General features: G+C 43.1%; 1 protein-coding gene and 1 non-coding gene across 8 annotated transcripts in view; one reads left to right on the plus strand and one right to left on the minus strand.

Moving 5' to 3' along the window:
- Positions 1 to 18,736, minus strand: part of cno (adherens junction formation factor afadin) — a 289,893-nt gene that overhangs the window by 63,300 nt on the left and 207,857 nt on the right. The gene's annotated exons all lie outside the window — the stretch shown is intronic.
- TRNAQ-CUG (transfer RNA glutamine (anticodon CUG)) lies at positions 8,809 to 8,880 on the plus strand. Its single transcript has one exon. It is a non-coding gene; the product is annotated as a tRNA-Gln (tRNA).

Genomic DNA, 18,736 nt, shown 5'->3' on the forward strand with positions numbered 1-18,736 from the left:
CCAACAAATCGGGACAGGTTAGAAATGGAATTTTTTATGAAAACTGCAAATTTTTCAGTCCATTTTTTCACATAATACATTTTAAGGGGTGAGCATCTTAAAGGAAAAACCACGAGAAAACCTATGAGACCACTTTCAAACGTGTACGTTTTGGATCATTAAAGATTCTAAATTTTCCAAATCATATCCGGACTTCCCCATCGACTTGCTCCACTGAGCGGTGAGGGGGGAAGGGGGTCGCGATGCGTTCGTTGTTTCGGGGGGCCGCTCATCTGCGGAGCCCACCGAGCTCTCGAGACGTGATTGGGAGCAAAAATCGATCCGTAACTCAATTTAAGACGACTAACAGAGCTCGCCTTAATTTGAATAAACAAACAATTTCCAACTGCAAAGTCTCTCCTTGACTCCGTTGTCACTTCTGCCCTCGCATTGTGCAAATTTACTTTGACGAGTCGGGATGCAAACTGCTCCTTGCTCTCCCGATGCGGAGGGAGTAACAGCACCCCGACATGAACCCTGCCGCCCGTAACACTCCGGGAATTTCAGGGATCTCGTGGAAGTGGAGTTATGTTCTTTCGACTTGTCACCGGATGGGAGTTGGAGGAGGTGTAAAGCCAACTTTTCCCGGAGCTTAAGCGAGCGAGCTGCTGCAGAGAAGCGATGAGCCGATTCGTTTGTGCGTGTCATAGAATCAATCGCTTGTTGAATCTTGTAGATTAGCAACGAGTAATACGCTAATTTAGTCAGTTCAACAGGGACAGTAATGAAGTTTTTCGAAAAATCACAGTGGGTGACTTCCTCGCACATTTTTTCAAAGATTCAGATTTCCGTTTCCCTTCTGAACAAAGGAATTTAGTCGAAAGAGCGAGTCTCCGAAGAAATACATGAAAAATTTCGTGGTTTTTGTTGGTCCGTAAGATTCAACCACACTGGAAAAAAAGTCGCTTGGATCTAGAGTCCAGACTCTTAATAACACTGACAAGAAAAAAGTACTCTTGATTCAATCCGATTTTTTCTTGAATCGAAGGGCCGAGCTGCATAAATATTGATTTATGCGTATTTCCTTTTGATTCGAACAAAAATTCCGATTGAATCAAGAGTATTTTTTCTCGTCAATGTTTTTGAGAGTCTGGGCTCTACATCCAAGCGACTCTCTATTCCAGCGCACCAAAAGAATAATTGGAAAACGCAAAGCAGATCTATGACCCTGAATTAAAAGAGGTATCCTATCAAAATCATCCGAAAGTTGGGGCAAGGTCTAATATTTTCCGGATTCCATAGTCTTATGTTTCCCACTGCTTTTGAAAGAGACTGAAAGGACGAACTCATGAACCGCAAAAGAAACGATCAAGCAGCCGGGACGTCATACGTTTGGCTGTTATTTTATAAAAAAAAGCCATACTTGGTGTATTTTTAGAGTTGTTCTCCGGAGTATCCCCTATGTTCTCCATCGCTCATCCCGCTAAATTGAATTCCAGCTGAATTCAAAGTCCCCTATTTCCCCGGTCACTGAGCACTCTCCTTCAGGATAAAATCCCCTCTTCAGCAGGTGCGTATTTACAGGGCGGGAACAAGAAGAGAGGGGGAGAGAGAGAAAGCTGCCCCCCAGATTTGAAAATTAGACTTTTTAATTCCCTTTTTATCATTCTAATAGGCGGCTTTTTCGAAGACTTCAGAATTCGTTCCGTATCCAAGCAAATCATACTCTCTTCCGGAGAAAAATCAGAGAAGCCGTTTCGAAGTCGATGACATTACGTATTATTTCTCAGATTTAAATAAACATGAGCACGAGGTTGCTTCTTTTTCAGCGTGAAAGGGTGCCACGGCTCACGAAAAAACTACTCAGGTTATGATTGGTAAACTTAAAATAAGAAAATTGGTGTCATGAAAAGAACAAAATTTCAGGTCAAACTGTGCGGCGTGTTTGAGAAAAAAGTGTCATGTAGGTATTAGCCAGGGTTGCAATTTTTCATTAAACATAAAATTTTGAAATTTCAAGTGAAATATTTCATGGAATTTCAGAAAAATATGAAAAACATTTTTCGACATTAAATGCAAAATTAAGAGAAAGGCGATTGATTTTCGCCTCTTGGTGTTTTGTAGTGTGTGTTGCATACCCAGCCACTGAAAATTTGTTACATATTTTTCACAACTTTGTGAAATTTCATGGAAATTTTCGATATTTCATATTTTTCATTTCGCCCGTGCAACCCTGTGTATTAAGCATCAACCTCTTCGCAAAAATCTGGAGAAAATATTTCTGAAATCTCTGACGAATAAAGTCCTTATATTCGAGATATTTCGGATGAAAAAGGAGCCCCATGTTATTTCCATAGGGGCTCCCAGAAAAAGGGCATCAGGCGGATCAGCCAATCAGAGACGACGACTAGTAAAAGTAGCTGGTGCCCGATGCCCCTCGACCCGCAATTCAAATTGATGATCTCGTTATCTCTTTGGTCCGAACTCTCCCCACATAGGCAGTAACTCCGAGATTCTCTTAGTGCATAAGTTCAACCGCAAGTTGGAGTAACGCGAACCCGAATAATTTGCAGCGCGGTGGGGCTAGATTCACCCGGCAAATGAAGAGTGAACGGAGGTTCGAGGCGGTTTTAAAGGGAGATTAAAGGGAGGAAAATCTGGGATGGGATGTCGGGGTAGATTAATGATTGGCGGATTTGCCGTTGCTAGGAGGGCAGGTAGGTAGAGCAGGCGACCGACTGAGGGTTTTACGACTGCGAGTTCCAGACGGGCTTATCGCGCGGGAAGCTCCGGCTCCGACCAACTTGGGCTATCAATGTCGAGTCACCGTGTCTCCGAACCTCGAACTTTTTCACCTGAAACCTCGTTGGGGTAACTTCCAGTGGCGTAGCGTGAATTGCGATATATCGATTGTTATGCCATTCAAACCTATGGAAAAGGATCGATAAACAGGGTGTTCGCAGCGAACACCTTAATAATCGATTCTTTACCATAGGTTTAAATTACATAACAATCGATATATCGCAATTCACGCCACGCTACTGATAACTCCGCCGCTAGTTCCCGGTGCTCGCGCACGAACGAGCGCCCGACTCACCTGTTGCACCAATGTCGTGACGTGCTTTGCGATATATCGACTGATCTGCCGTTTAAACCTATGGAAAAGGATCGATAAACAGGACTTTCGCAACCAACACCTTAACAATCGATCTTTTACCATAGCTTAAAATGGGGAAATATCGATAATCGATCATTCACGTGTCGACCGCCCTCTTATCCGCGAGGGGCGACGTTTGTTCACAGAGACTTCAACTCTTTCTCGCGACGCTACGTATCCGACTGTTGAATCGTTATCGAACGACTTGATGGTCGAATGATCGATAGATCCCTATTTTAGTAATGTTTTTTATCGATCGAGGTCGAATCTTCTATCGATTGTCAATCGTTGTGCAACTGAAGCGAGTTTTCGATTCCGATCGGATTGAGTTGAGCTAAACCGATTGACAGTTGGGTTTGTGCAGGAAATGTTGATTCGTGGTATTCATGAAATCATTCACTGGAAAAAAAAACACATTGGATCTAGAGTCCAGACTCTGGAGAACATTAACAAGAAAAAGGACTCTTGATTCAATCAGATTTAAGCTTAAATCAAAAGGAAATCCGCTCAAATGAAGAGGCTTGGTTCTTGATTTAAGCTTAAATCTGATTGAATCAAGAGTATTTTTTCTTGTCGATGTTTTTAAGAATCTGGACTCTAGATCCAATGTGTTTTTTTTTCCAGTATTTCGTGAAAATTCTCTGACTTTCGAGAAAATACGAGTGAAAAATAATACAATAACAATTTTAGTGGACAATGCCTTACTCTTTTTCTTCCACGAATCAAAAGGGTATCCTCAGGTGGTCGTTCTCTCCCCGCAAAGGCACTCCAAAGCATACGAGAGGCACCACCACGAAAGCTATACGTTATCGATCGAGAACGGAGAGACTCGCTATAAATTACGCTAAAACAACGGCAAGCGTCTAAATACTCAATCGGCCACCTACGACTACCGTTCGAGCTCGCTTGAAAGACGTTCCCGTCGGGATCGAAATTAAAGGCCAAGTTCATAAAAACGCTCGTTCCGTGGGGGAGGGAGGGGGTTGAAAAGGCTACACGTGGGTCGCAAGTGCCTTCATTATTTACCGGATTGACCAGGACAAGAAAATAACTCCGGACGGAAAAGCTGTCCGCGTCAACGAAAAGGCGTAAACCCATTTCCACGTGGGCAAGGAAAGCGCGGGCTAACACAAGAGTAGTTACACCTTCACTGTCGCAGTAAGGAAAAACGCCGTATGAGCTTTCAGACGTTACCAAATTTCCTCAGACAAATCACGGATTTTCGGAAGGACCACGATTCATCATTTCCTTCACGAAAGGATGTAATTCCATTGCAATGCTGCCGAATTTCCCCTCGTAAATTACTTTTTAACAAGGAGAGTCTTCGACATTCATAACTGAAAATTTCACTGATTTTCCCTCAGATCTCGAGCAAAAATTGGATGAATTTTGGGTAAAAATCGTACATGTACATTTTTGTAAAAAAAAAAATCAATTTTTCGAGTCAATTTGGCAAACTTGGGATGGAGTTACGTTCCTCCGGGCGGGAGATGACGAATTTTCTCCCGATTTTTCAGACAATGTTGTTCGTAAGTTGATTTAAATTGTCTAAAACTTTCAATAAAAAATATTCACAATTTTCCACAAAAATAAACATTTACCGAGAGGGAATTCGGCGGCGTTTGAATGATCATACGGCATTTTTCCTTATAGCATGGCAGTTTATGTCGGCGGAGCGACCGATTCATCGAATCGTCAAAGCCCCGGAAAACCCTTCTTAAAGCCCCTCCGCCAACTCGGATCCTGTCCTATGTAGATTCATTTCTGGAATCTTCCGTGGGGTGACGAAAGCTCCACAGGCGCACAGTGGATCGAGCTTATAGAAGAGGTTGGACATTAAATTTTTGGCTAAAATTTCCAATTTTGATGTTTATTTCGTCCCGTATCCAATTTCAAGGGAAACTTCTGAGAGGGAATTTCAAGAAAAGAACAATGGAACCACTTTTAAACTTAATTGTTTCATATTTTCGAGGGTATAAGCTTTCAAAGTTTCCATGATTTTGTCCGACTCCTGATATTGATTCGGTCCAGTGTGAGGCGTGCGGAAAAACCCGGGCTCGAAGCTCGAATTGGATCGGAGAAAGGAATTTTCGTTGACATCCGAGAATAATACGTCCGACTGTCTCTGACACGAGAATAAAGGTGCAGGAATACCTTATTTACGAGCGAGCGCAACGAGTATCGGTTCAGACGTTTGATTTTTATGACAAGAGCAGCTTGAACGAGTTGTAGCGATGAATGAATGAATCAAAGGTTTATTTTTCGGTAACGGAAATTGGAAACATAAAAACATACGCAAGAGCAACGACTTGGCTGTGAGTAACAAGGTGGTAAAATAATGCCATGATATAATGTGATATTATGCGTTTATGCTTCGACTCAATGGTGAAAATGATCTATGAGGACCCATCTTCATTCCTCGAAAAGTATTAACAGCTGACCTTCATTCCACCCTCAGAGGCCAAAAAAAAAAAAAAAAAAAAAAAAAAAAAAATCGATAAATTGTGACGTTTCTGAGTCAAATTACTACTTCAAATGCCGCATGCCGTACAGGAAAACCACCTCCTACATTACTTATTCATAACTTCTTTTAGTTTTCATCAACACGCGAGCGTTATTATTTCGATAATGATTCTACAGAATGATTTTTCTTTTTTTTTTGGGGGGGGGGGGGAGTGTTCGGTTTATCGATGATTTCAAGAGAACCATTCGATTCGGAAATTTTAGGTCAAACGAGTGATCTTCCTCCAGAGGAACGTTTTTAAAACATGTGAATCCCGATGAGAGCGCCAAGTAGACATTCCATTTAGAAATAATTGTTTGTACCACCTTTAGTGGAATCCAGAGAACTCTGTTTTCTGTCGCACAACCCTATTCAGTTGAGTTGCCAACATGATTACTGCAACGCAGCGTTTGTGTTAAGCTCTCAGGAAACGCACAACGCAAAATAGACAGCGCAACCGGGTGAATTCGAGTAGAATGAGTATTAAAAGTGCGTGCGAGAGATAGCAAAATTGAAAAACGCCTTCAGTTGCGAATGATACCGCACGGGCCGCACCGGAGTTGATATAGTTGTATCATGATTTCCGCATCGATCTCTCACATTTTTGACACGACTTACTACAAGCTCTCTACGGCTTCAGCTTTCTTTAAATTCGCAAAAAAATATTTATGAGGTCTAAACAGTTAACATATGCTTACAGGAGAAATATAGATTCGATATTTGTTTTTTCTGACCAAATAATTCAGGTGAAACCAGAACTAATTTTAGCAAAATGTGTTCGATATCTCAATGTTTGTTTACTCTGGTTGAAAGTTCACCTTAAGATCATGGCACCCCGTCGCGTGGCGCGCTACCTACAGAACCGTAGCTTTGCGCGTCAAGTTCTCAGCGAGCGAAAAAGAAAAGTCAACTTCAACCTTCGACGGGGCGTTTCCTATGAACTTTAATTGAACATGGTCCGACGAGCGTATTTTACGCATTCCATACCTTAAGTAAGATGAAAGAGAAGAAAAACTCTTGTCAGGTGTTTCCTTCCTGTGTTTCACCAGCCCTCCCCCCACCCCTTCCGAATCACTGTGTAGCGGGGTCAATCTTACAGGGCTGCCGGATTTGTCTCGTTTTGAATGCGCAATAGAATAAGGGAAACTGAGAGATTAAGCGGTGCTGTTGAATATAAGTCGAGTAGAAACCGCCTACCAGAGAGGATGTTGATCATCACCGACGGAGATAGTTAGTGTCTATATACTCCATTTGAAAACAAAAGGTTCTCTACTCCAAACGTGCGATGTCATTGGATTGGTAAAATCTTTGTTAAAAAAAAGGTATCAGACTATGGATTACGTAGAATTAAATCCTAATATAAACAGGCAAATCTCATCCCTTTACGTACAATATTCGGTCCTGAACTATCAGTCTACAGCCCAATGCGAGATACGGGCTTATGTATAGTAAGAAAAACATGGTGAAACTGCATTTAGGGGGGAAGGGGAGGGTTTGAACCAGCGTTACGGTGCGTTATAAGGGGACGGGGGGGGGGGGGTCGAGCCCAGCGTTACGTAACAAAGCCGAGCCGGGGAAAATGAAAAAAACTTTGAAAAAAGTGCAAACAATTGAAAATTCCGAACTTCCTGAATGAGCGTTTTCTTGGTTTTTTTTTTTTTTAAATGGGGGGGAGGGGCAGGCTGGCGTTACGTCATTCAAGAGGGGAGGTGTAAAGCTGTGTTACGGGTGTGTTACAAGGGGAAAGGGAGGTCAAAAAATCGGGAGGGAAAAGCGTCACGTAATACTTGAACCGTAAGATCGTGAAAAGATTTTTTCTGGGCTGCGGCAACGGCGCGAGCGTGTGCGTCTGCATGTTTCCAGGGCGGAGCTGTCAATCAACTTTTTATTGGTGCCCCACACACACCTTTGCGGAGGCGAGCCTAAAAGCTTTCGAGTAAATCCATTTTGTGATTACTCCCCGTCCCCGTGTCCCCGTCTGAGAAATGCTTCCGAACAACCCTCCGACCTACCCCCTCGATCTCCGCCTTGTTTTGCCTTCCAATGCTCTGTCTGTTTGTCCGCTCCGTCTTCGGTTGCGAGCCAAGGTTAGGAAAACCCAACTCCCGTCGGGGGAGAGTTGACAGTGACCCGTCAAACAGTTGCACCGACGAGGGTAATACTACACATTTTTCGTGCGGGGTTATCTGGATAATCATAGTCTTTTCATGATCTCAAAGTTGATTAAACTCTGATTGTGGTAGCTGTATGGTGTATGCTTACTGACAATTGGATCGCACTTAGCAAAAAGGAACCAGCAAGCCATTACAGTGTTTTCAAAATGGTGCAACTGCTCTTTTTATTTTAAAAAAATACTTAATATAAGTATGAAAAACCTCCTTTCCTTTTATTAATACTTATTTAAGTACAGTATTAACATTTATACAATTATTTTCCACACACTGATTGCGATGGACGCACGGTCGCACGGGTCATATGACAGTATGTTGGAGTTTTTTTGCCAACGTGCGTTAAAAACGTGCTCTGTATTGAGATTTTCAGCTTTATGCTGAATTTTAACGCACGTTGGCAAAAAACTCCAACATACTGAATTATTTTCCTTTAAAGTTAACAAATTTTTGGTGCGAAGCCAAAACTATTTGCTATTCCGGGAGATTTTTTGAAAAATTATGAAGAATCAACATTTTTACAACATTTTACTCGCGCTGGTTCCTTTTTGCTGAATACGATCCAATTATTGGACTTTATTCTGCAAATAGAAACTACAGTATCTAGCCCATCCGTCAAAACACTTATGTACATAGGGAAACTAATGGTACATACGTTGTTTCTAAACTGAGCCAGGTTTGATAGTTCCCATTACAAAATGTAGTCCATTTCACCTATTTTCTTACAGAAACAACGTCTTGGAGACCATTTATAATGTACGTAATGCTGAAAATCGGACTTTTTTACCTTCCCCTAGAAACGCATCCTGAACAATAGTCTGATTGTGAATCAAATGTTCAAATTCTTAACCATTTAAAAAACTCTGAAACACCGCACACAGGTTGATTTCAGCTCATACCATTCGTGCAGTGTCATGTTCACTCATGCTTCCGTTCTTTCCGCGTTCATAAATTATACGAATGGAATACTTTTCGTCTTGAAACACCTCGCCTTCCACCTAGGTTCTATGGTGTAATGGTTAGCACTCTGGACTCTGAATCCAGCGATCCGAGTTCGAGTCTCGGTAGAACCTACCGATATTTTAGTAAATTTTATACGTAACGCTAAGTTCGACCTCCCATACCGACCCTCAAATTAACGTTCTGTGATAAAATTTGAATGAAAAATTGCCACCTCGCGTCACTTTACACTTCAGAGTTTCTAAAAATCGGCACGAGCGTTACGTAACGCAACCTTTAACGCCCCCTTCCACCTGCTAAGCACCCGTAACGCAGACTGACTACCCTCCTCCCTACAGCGTTACGTATTTTAAGAGCACGCCATGTGCCGCAACCTTCTTACCCTTTTTTCGGATCGACTATCCTGACGCTGCGTTAACAGAACCACTAACTTAATTAAGGTAACTTGGGCAAGTAACGCAGGATAGGAAAAGTAAACTCCTCGTTTATTCGACGGTAAGAATGTGTGCTCTATAGACTGGAGCGAAAGGTGGATAATTTCTTGTATCCGCTGCACGGAACGAAACTAGGTGCCTCCCGCGCCGGAAAAGGGCTAATTACAAGTACACATACACCGGGTCGGTAACTGAATCAATACATTGAGGTTAGCTTTCACGGATCGCTACATGCATGCGTGCGTTGTTTCTGAGGGTTTCCTAAGGGATAGTCCTAAACCCTGATCGGACAGACTGTAAGATCTTTACAGAAGAGTTTTTGAAAAAACACACGATGAGCTAGGGAGGAACACCGTGAGAGCATTGGGATGTTGCCTTTTTTCGATGAAACATTTTCTCTCAAGAAAGATACAGCTATTTCAGTTAGAAAGTTTCAGAAAAGAAGCGAATCCTCAAAAAAAACCAGAAGCTTTACAATGGTGCTAAGATTGTGCAACTTCATCTTTTGCAATAAAATTACTGAAAAAATGAAAAAATATGAAATTTACATAATAATTTGTGTCTTAAATGTATAGTTTTCAGCGAGTAAAATATAGAAACAGTTAATAGATAATCAGGTTTTTCTTCCAAGACAGAAGAAGTTGCAAAATTTTAGCAACACTGCAATGCTCCTGGCTCCTTTTTGCAAAATGTAATCAAATTGATCCACGTTTTACAAAAAAAAAGTCGGGAACAACTATTTCTAATTAATTTTAGAAACAACACATATTCCAATCATTTCCCTATGAAGATAGTTGCTTTTGTTGCTAAGCCAGAAATAGAAATTCTTTATTGCAAAATGTAATCCAACTACGGTTCAAGAATACACGAATTCGACTCGCTATTCTTTCGAATACAACTCCGATCCACCGATACCTGGCTCCCTTCCGTAAACTTCCGACCGCGCCCTGATCGCACCTTTACTACCTCGCTGAGGGAAAACACCATATGAACCTTCAGGCGTAGCCAAATTTCCTTTGGAAAATCACGAAATTTCGGGAAAATTTGTAAATTTTTCCCTCCAATTTTTCAGATAATTTTGCTCGCAATTTCACCTAAAGTCCCTGAAAATTTTAAGGAGAAATATTTATGACTCTCTTCAAAAATAACTTTTTTCTGAGAGGAAATTTGGCAACTCTCGAGTGTTCATACGGCGTTTTTCCTTACCACGGCGGCGTAATGCGGGTTGCGGAGAAACTTTCCCCACGGCTCGGCAGTTCGGCACGCGTCTGACGTACGTTCACCGACGGGACCCACACTCCGCGCCCAAATTGAGTTTTGCTTCGCTCACGGAAGTTCGGCGGGAAACGGGGGTGGAGGAGTGAGGAGGGTAGGGAGGGGGCGTTTTGTCAGGAGTGAAAAGGAGCCTTGCAACCAGCCCGCGGGCGGTTCCCGCTCCCCCGATGCTTTGGTTCTGGTTGAGGCTCCGGGAAATCGAAAGTCCCGATGTAATTATTCACTCGGAAATTCAGATTTCCAGAACGGAGTTGCCATTTGCGCCAGAGTCAATAATACGTATTGCTTCCAGGCGAATCTATGGCGGGAATGAACGAAATAAAGCGGGGATAAGCGTAGAGGAGACCCAGAGATTGTTGCGAAAATCATGATACAACTATTCGAACATCGGTGTGGCCCGTGCGGTATCATTCACGACTGAAGGCGCTTTTTAATTTTGCTATTCCTCACACACACTTTTTGTACTCATTCTTCTAATTTCGGGAGAATATGAAATTAAATACACTTCAGGGAGCAGCTGACATTTACTTCTGGGTGTAATGGATCCGTTTTCGGCCAGAAACTTGAAAAAAATGTTCGATAACTCTACGTCTGTCTGAAATGGTGCGTGCAAGAAAGTTTTCATTAGAAACAGTGAGCTGATGCCCTTTCATCAGCGGACAATAAGTATCAAGCAAGAACCCTTGATACGACCATTTCGACTTTGAAGTAGCTCGGATTGCATACCTACCGAGATTAAGGAATTTTCTACTTGTGCTTTTAATCCTTAACTCATTACCTAGTTTAGGAATTACGATGAGAAATGACTTGTTGACAATACTGCCGTGCTAAGGAAAAACGCCGTATGAACATTCGAGAGTTGGCAAATTGCCCCGGATAAAACATGTATTTTTGACGACATTCATGCACATTTTTCTTTGAATTATTCAGGTATTTTAGATTAAATTGCGTACGAAATGGTTTGAAATTTTCGGGGGAAAAAATTCACAATTTTCTCTGCCAATTCGGTATTTATCGAAGGAAATTTGGCAGCGTCTGATGACTCATACGGTGTTCTTCCTTAGCACGGCAGAATACGACTCACCTCGACGAGTTTCTGCATATTCGGTTACATTCGCTAATCCCATCTCACAGCGCTTTATTCATCGGTCATCATCAAGCGAATTTCTTCCGAAGATAACTTCCACACAACGGGGAACATAGTAACGCGGGATTTCTATTATAAATCGTCTCTAAAGGGAGCGCGCTGCGTTCGGCAACGCGGAAGCAGAGGCGTTGGCGCTAACACCGCGGCTCCGATCGTGACTTCGGTGCGTTCCGAGGTGGCGGATGACGGCGCGGGGCTGCGAGGGGGGTGGAGAACAAAACCCTAATTTACCTCCAAGATTACGCGGGGCGGAATTAAGTCGAGCGGCGGAGACTGAGTGACTTGTCCGAGCAGCGAGCACGTTCCGCGCCGTGGCGCGCCGCGCGATGCAATCAGCATCACACACGGGTCCCGGGTTAAAACTCGACCCTCTTGATTGCGACAGAGCCGGGAATCTCCGATGAGCCCGCGACCCCGCACGGTCAACGGATTACGCGTTGTCCTCCTAGGTCCTAGCGGGTTCCTCGAATCGACCCGTAGGCAAGGGCAGCCTGAAGAACGTACCGCGTTATGCTGTCTTTAGTTGTTGTGAGGGCAAAGAAGGTACCCTAAGCACTCCCCCTACAGCGAGTCGAGTAGGGTATCGGGGCGGGAAAAATGGAAAATAATGTAGGGAAAACAGCCTCCTCCCCCCTCCTTCAACGACCTCCTCGAGAAAAATAAGTGGACCTGCTTCTACACTAACGCCGTGCTAAGGAAAAACGTCGTATGAACATTCGAGAGTTGCCAAATTTCTCTCGATAAAACACGTATTATTGAAATCATTCATGCATATTTTCCCTTGCAACTTTCGAGTATTTTAGATTAAAGTGGCTACAAAATTTTCTGAAAATTTTGGAAAATGATCATAAAAATTTTCCCAGTAAATTCGGATTTTATCGGAGGAAACTTGGCAACGTCTAATGGCTCATACGGCGTTCTTCCTGAGCAGACGACCTTGCTGAAAGAAAAAATGCCGTAAAAGCAGCCGACGTCGCCAAATTTCATCAATTCAAATGTGAATTTTCTGAAAAATGTATACATTTTTTCGTTTGGACTTTCTTGAAAGTTAGTCGTACTCCAATCAGGATACTCTGAAAATTTCGCGAAATGTTGTTTGGCACGATCCCTCGTTATCAATATTTCATCGAGGGAAATTCGATAACGTCCGAATGCTCTTACGGTGCTCTTTGGATTCACAGCACGACAATGTCATGGCTTCAACACGTGGTACTCCACCACAAGGAAGCGGGAAAAAGTGGATACTGAGGGGCTGCCGTACTGAGTTAGAAAGTTTTACAAGCCTCTACGTTGCCAAATTTCCTTCAATAAAACACGAGTCCTCTTAAATACTTTTGATTGTCTTGGCTCCAATGTTTTTCCGAAGAATTTTATTTAAAAATGATTTTCTTCGAAATTGAGAGAATAGCCCTCAGTATAGATCCATCGATAATTTTTCAAAATATGAACTAGGAAGACTCGAAAACACGTGGGGAGGCAAGACAAGAGATTTAGCGACAAGTGGACGTATTTCTATCAAACGGAAGTATGTGCATTATGACGTGAGCCCTGTTGTGCACATATTCTTAGGGGTCTCAGGGCTCATGTCTCGACGTACATAGTTCCGTTTGATAGAAATACGTCCAAGTGTTAGTGCCAACGGTACACGCGCCAAGGTCAAAAGGCCGTTTTGTTGACACTGTCAGCGACTGTCAACGTGCTCGAAATCAAAAAGGACAAATAATAGGCTGGTGACTTCAGTAATCAGTAATAAGTTTGAAGTGACTGAATATCGATAGAATTCAAGGGTCGAAGACACTCGTCCGCCGCGTGTTCGTGCTGTTTACTCGGAGAGTAACGAGCTAAATTCCACGACTCCTTTGATGGATTCGTCGTGATACCTGAGAGTACTGAAGTTCAGGAAAATGAGGAGGAAAAGGTGTTTTCCTTGAGCGTGGAAAACTAAAAGAATAGAGTATCAGGAAAAGAGTTGAGACAGTACTCCACAATAGCCGATCGATGGTATATCTTAAGGGAAAAAATTGATATTCCTCCAATAATTATGGTGGATTCCAGGTCGCCTACTTTCATTCTTTCGAAAGTATGCTTTTTTAAAATATTTGAAAAATTGAGTTGTTTTACGGAAATCTATGCCTGACGGATGAGCCAATAGATCTGTAAATGCTTACACCTGGTTTTGCTACGGTACATCCTCTTCTATAGGGGATTCCATTTGTAGTACCTTTGAGTGGTGTAACCATACTTCTGGCTAAAGTCAAAATCCGCTAGAAATATAGTTGATTGATCATACTTCCTCTTTCGTAAGGACTGGGAATCCACTATGAGCATCGTAAGTGCAGCGGATTGTTGAAATCGATGGACAAAGCAATGGACAAAGAGGACACAATGAGTATAGAGCAATCCTATTGGTTAATTTGGGTAGTTCTCATAGACTAAAGGGATAAATTATTTACTAACTAAAGGGTATCTCGTGAGTTGCCATTAGTTAGTCTATTACCTGCCTCTTTTGTTTATCACAACCACCCGCTTCCAGCAATAGGATCCCTCCATATCCTTTTTGTCTTCTTGGTCTATAGCTTTGTCTATCGATTTCAACAATCAGCCCGCAGAGGCCCATTCTCGAATCCCGCATACTTTCAGCGGCTCGTGTTTTATTCAGCAGCTCCGGGGGGTGGGTCCGAGCGTGGAAACGCGATCGACCCTGAAAAACGGACAGGACAAGGGGGCGAGATTCCGACGACAAGACGGGGGAAGTCCTCACGAAAAACGACGAACGAGGAACAAGAAACGCGGAAAAGCGCGCGAAGAATCGGGAAACTAGGCCAAGAACGGTGATTTGAATGTGGCGGCGATCGGCGGAAATCCGGGGGGTCATTGCGAGCGTCGCTAACCCGGACGGGGCGCGGGGCGGCGGGGGTGGAAATTAGGTGAAAAGAGAGGGGCGACCGCATCGTATCGCGACGCATCGATCAGGCCGGGCAAGAACAACACCCCGGATATTGATTAATGACGGGACCGCGGGACAGGGGACACGGATGACCGTCATGTCGTGAGTTTTGACAGGGCGACAAGGAAAACAAACGCAGCGGAATCCGCACCGTTCCGTCGATAAATATTAAAAACGGATCCATCCTCTGCGTGACATAATTCCGGCGTGCAATTCTGCCGCGCTCAGGAAAAACGGCGTATGAACCTTCAGGTGTTGCCAAATTTCCTTCGATAAAACACAAATTTCCTGGTGAACTTATGAATATTTTTCTCCCGATTTTTCGGATGATTTTGTGTGCAATTCCACCTGAAGCTCCTGAAAATTTTGAAGAAAAATATTCGTACGTTTCCTTAAAAATAAGCATTTTATCGCAGGAATTTTGGCAACTCTCGAATGTTCATACGGCGTTCTTCCTTAGCACGGCAGGATTGCCCTCGTCTCGCCTCGCACCCTGCTTGCGCTTGATGCTGGGAAATGACAGTTGGATGGTGTTATCCGGAAAGGAACCAGCATTTGCCGGGAAAGAAGGGGTTTTCGAAGCAACCGCTTTACGGGAGATGGCGTGTGAATGCGTATGAGAACTCGTTGACAGATCCGCGATGAAGAGAGAATGAGAAGAGAAATTAAGGAAGTTTTTAATAAATTACATAGAATAATTTTTAAAAGAAACACCTAAGTAAGACAGGAAATCTGCTACGTCGGAAACGGAGATACGAGGTTTCTCACTTTGGCCGTCGAGGTATTTTGAAACGCTAGGTGTCCTCCACCAAATGATGTCACTGCAAGGTTGCAGAATCCTTAGAAGGATTAAAACCCTCGAATAACTTTTGAAAAAATCAAATTTTAAACTAACGAGAACCGAACGTCGGTCGAAGAGGAAAAAAACCAGCACCGAGAGAGAAAAAGCGAGTTAAACTCGGGGTCTCTCGTGACCACGACAATAATCGAAAAAAAAAGTTCTCCGAAACGTCCACCGAGATCAACACACACGATCATTTTAAAAGTTACAGCCTTTCGCGGATAATATTTTGCATCATATTGTGGGATCTGCAACGGAATTGGAGCCTCTCGCTTATTCAGGAGTTAGCCAATCAACCATCGGCCATCGGGGATGTTGTTTGCGGTGGGTCCCCAGACGCCAACGTCTGGACCGCACGTGACCACTCACTAAATTTGAAATCATTTGCGCCGGAAGCATGCTTTCTCGTTATCCAAGTTGCATGGCCTGACGTCGTTCGTCTCAAGAGTACGTCACCAGAGTACTGCCGTGCTGAGGAAAAACGCCGTATAAGCCTCCAGACGTTGCCATATCTTCTTCGATAAAGAATCAATTTACTGTGAAAATTGTGGATATTTTTCCTCGAAAATTTCAGACGATTTTATTCGCAATTTAACCTAGAATATCTGAAAATTTCAAGGAAAAATATTCATAACTTTCCTCTAAAATTAACATTTTAAGGGTGGAAATTTGGCAACTCTCGAATGTTCATACGGCGTTCATCCTTGGCACGGCTGAGTACCTGTATACCAGGAGTATTGTCATTTCAATCTGATGAAATGATGAGGTGATACAAAAACTACATTTTGCAGCGAGGAGCCACTATTTCTGGCCTAATTTGGAAACGACTGGACTGCATTTTGCAATTAAGAACGATACAATATCTGGCTTAGTTTAGAAACAATGTATGTACATTTATGCCCCCCCCCCCATTTTTACGGGTGGGTCAGAAATCGTATTTCCTACTTGCAAAATGAAGTCCAACTCATGTATCACCATTGGTTTTCCCATCCAGATGGGTAATTTTACGAATGAGCTTGGGAGCAGTAGTTCTATTCCGAGGCCACCATAAGTTCAGGATTTGAAAATTTTTGGCTCCAATTTTTTACGAGAAAGCTCCGAAAATTTCAAAGATAAAGAATCTTGGACATGTAGGGAATTTCAAAAGTTCCGAGCTATCTCAAAAACAATATGCGAAAGATCCAGGACACTTTGGGAAATTAAAAAGTTCTGTGGAAAATTCCGGAAAATCTGAAAAGTTCCAAAATTCGAAACTAGTTCCGGGAAATGTCTGAGGGAGGGGGCAACCGCGACCCCCTCAATCCTTTTTTCTCACGGGGTTCAGACCCTCGTGACATCAGGGAGCAAGAGCGAAAATCCCGAGGGGTCAAAGTTCATCATAGTTTCCGCACTCCGATCTCTTGCATCGAAGGAAATACAATTCGGACGAGAGGGGTGGCGTTGCGCAGGGCTCGCTCGAATGCAGATCCGCCGCCGCGATGGGCACCGCGCTCGAGGGTCCCGGGGCGTCCCTCATTTGCAGAGTTGTAGCGGTCCCGCAACCCGCACGACGGCTTCGACGCTTACGACACCGTCTCCGAACCGCCAGGGACCCGATTCGATTACCATAAAGTGGTGGAGCGGGAGTTTCGAACCACCGTCGATCCCCTGACGAAGGAACGTAACTACAATCCAATGTTGCAACTTCTCCAAAATTTTATTCATTTTTCTCCTCATTATACAGGGAGATCTAAATTCCCGCACCATCCCTGTAATTCCTCGGGTTCTTGCCCATTTTTCAGAGCGGTCCCTTTAAAATTGTGGTAGCAAGTAGCTCTCTATGATCTAGGAGCACTGGCAAAATTTCAAATCCTTATCTCAATTTCTTCGAAAGTTACGGAGGCGATGCCTGGTGCTAGACTTTTAGATCTAAGGAAAAAGATCTTAGCAAAAATTTGAATTTCTCTTTCGAATTGCCACAAAACGACAAAAATTCCGGACCTTCTCGCGAAATTCCGCACTTTTTCAGTGCTTCCGGACCGCCCTTAACTTTCAAGTCCTTATCTCGATTTCTTCGAAAGTTACGGAGGCGATGACTGGTGCTAGACTTTTAGATCTAAGGAAAAAGATCTTAGCAAAAATTTGAATTTCTCTTTCGAATTGCCACAAAAATGACAAAAATTCCGGACCTTCTCGCGAAATTCCGCACTTTTTCAGTGCTTCTGGACTGCCTTTAAAAAATCAGTACTACATCCGGACTTTCCGGATATTCCGGACTAGACCTGAGACATTATACATGGGTTTAAACGTGGAAAAGCTACTGTTTTCAGCACAATCTGGCAACAATGCGTGCGGCAGGAACGTGAAATTCCGATTGTGACAACGGCGATGCACGACGAGGAATTCTCCGGGGGGACTCGGGCGGTAAATCCGCGCGCAGCGAAATGGGTAGCGGATAAACCGACGAGCTAGTGCTAGACAGCTCAATTTGAGTTTATTTTTAGGGCATTTAGATTTATTTTTACGGTTCGTTTCCCAGGATGCCGCCAAGACGACGTTTCGGGGGAGGGAAACGCTGGCTGCGTCCTATGCTAACGGCCTCGTAACAGTTTCCCGGGATCTTTTCTTTCCTGGAGTCGCGCGGTTCGACGACGGGGAGGAATCGCTCGATTGGACGTCATTAAGCAAAGCGGTTCTATCTGCGAACGGAGTTAAGAGAGAAATTGGAGAAAAATATCGCGGATCTACTAAAGCTTTCCGTGCAACTTCACGTTTTTTTTTATGATCCTGATCTGACACACTTGGGTATTTTAGATCTAAGTCACCCGAGGAGACCCGACACTGGAAAAAAAAACACATTTAGATCTAGAGTCCAGACTCTTAAAAACATCGACAAGAAAAAGTACTCTTGATTCAATCAGAATCTAGCTTAAATCAAGGACCAAGCCTCTTAATTTAAGCGGATTTCGTTTTGATTCAAGCAAAAATCCCATTGAATCAAGAGTATTTTTTCTTGTCAATGTTTTCACGAGTCTGGACTCTAAATCCAATGTTTTACTTCCAGTGATTCTATACTGATATTTCATCAATTTGGTACAATTTTCTCAACAAAGTGAACTTTCAGGGAAATTTTGTGATATTTACTCGGCGAAATGAAATTTTATGTGAAATTTTGTGTTTTCCCGAGGAATAGGGTTTCATCTGTGCAGAGAGTTTTCAAAGAGCAGACAAGTGGAATAGCTATAAGGACTCCCGAAATATGTTGCATTGGGATGCAGTAGAAGATCAGATGACGAGGAGGGATGAGAAAGAATAAGAAAGAAGAAGCAGAAGGTAGAGAATTGGA

The sequence above is a fragment of the Bemisia tabaci genome, chromosome 7 (assembly GCF_918797505.1).
Source record: "Bemisia tabaci chromosome 7, PGI_BMITA_v3".
NCBI classification, from domain to species: domain Eukaryota; kingdom Metazoa; phylum Arthropoda; class Insecta; order Hemiptera; family Aleyrodidae; genus Bemisia; species Bemisia tabaci.